Source organism: Gekko japonicus, unplaced genomic scaffold, assembly GCF_001447785.1.
Source record: "Gekko japonicus isolate JY-2015 unplaced genomic scaffold, Gekko_japonicus_V1.1 scaffold947, whole genome shotgun sequence".
Taxonomy (NCBI): domain Eukaryota; kingdom Metazoa; phylum Chordata; class Lepidosauria; order Squamata; family Gekkonidae; genus Gekko; species Gekko japonicus.
In genome coordinates this window covers 598131-599394 of record NW_015159742.1, presented here as the reverse complement: position 1 = coordinate 599394, position 1264 = coordinate 598131, and positions in this window count along the sequence as shown.

Here is a 1264-nt window from a genome sequence, read left to right as displayed (position 1 = left end):
TGGGGTCTGGGGGTGGTAGAGAATGACATCTCTGTGACACGGGGAGGATACAGGTTTTTTTTACAGAGAGGTTAAATAAGGCTAACAGATGGCAAAGGCTGAAAGAATTCTTTGCTGAGCAAGGGTCTGTAGTACCCACCCCGCCACCCAGCGCCCAATCCCCTGAGCTTCTCTCCTCCAATCAGTATTCCAGTCGCAGACAAGCTTGCCATCAACAGACCCTGCTTCAGCCTCTTCTGACTGTTGCCCTGCTTGCTACTTAGAGCCATACCCTCTAGACTAGAGGAAATGGTCCCCACCCGCAGCAGCTTCACACCACTCTTCATCTTTTGCACTGCGAGTGGCTCTTTAGGCTGAGGGTGGGGGTGGGGAGATGGTAGTCACTGTGCTAACAAGGGGAGCATTGACAGGGCCTGAGATAAACAGCTGGCCACCCGCCCTCTCTGGAACAACGGGCTTTCTGTTTGGTATTGATCGCTAATTTCCAAAGCTGTACAATGGTAAAAGGGAATCTGACGTAAAGGCAGGGATGGAATCCCAGGCTGTTCTTTTTCCAGGCCTGGATGCCACACGTTTTTGGCTGTGTGGGTTTAGGAAATCCTTGGTCACTCTGAAGACAAGGGCCTCCTTGCAAGGCTGCTGTCTGAGTTCCCGATTCATCAGCCCCCTTTTGTGTTTTCGCCTTGTTATACAACCCACCCCCAGCCGGCTGGGCCAGAGCAGGGCTTCCTTTGTTGGAGAGCAGGGTGTGCTTGTTGTGCGTGTATGGGTGCGTGTGCTGCAGGTCTGAGATTCTCAGACAAGATTCCAAGCCCTGCACCTCTGATCTGCACTCCACTCAAGAAAAAAAGCACACAGCGTTTAAGCACATTCAGCACCATACCTGATGACTTAGTACAGTACTTCACAGCTGCTTTGTGGGGAAAGCCCGTATTCAAGGCACTGATTCCAATTTAAAAGTGTTCACAGACGTAATTCTTGGTTTCTTTTCTATATACTCAAAAAACAACATATAAAACTAAACTATTGACAAATGTAAGAAATCCAAATAAAAATCTAAGAAATACAGCCAACAGCCTAAGAAATATAAAAGCGCATTATAGAACTGAAATCTAGGAAATAAAAATAAATAAATAAATAAATGCCACAGTTATCGAAAGAGCTCTGAGGCTCCAGCTAGGTGAGGTGCTTGGGAGTGCTACCATTCAGAATTTCCCAGTGTTTTTTCATTGTAAATAGCATGGGGGGGGGGGGGGGGGGGTAC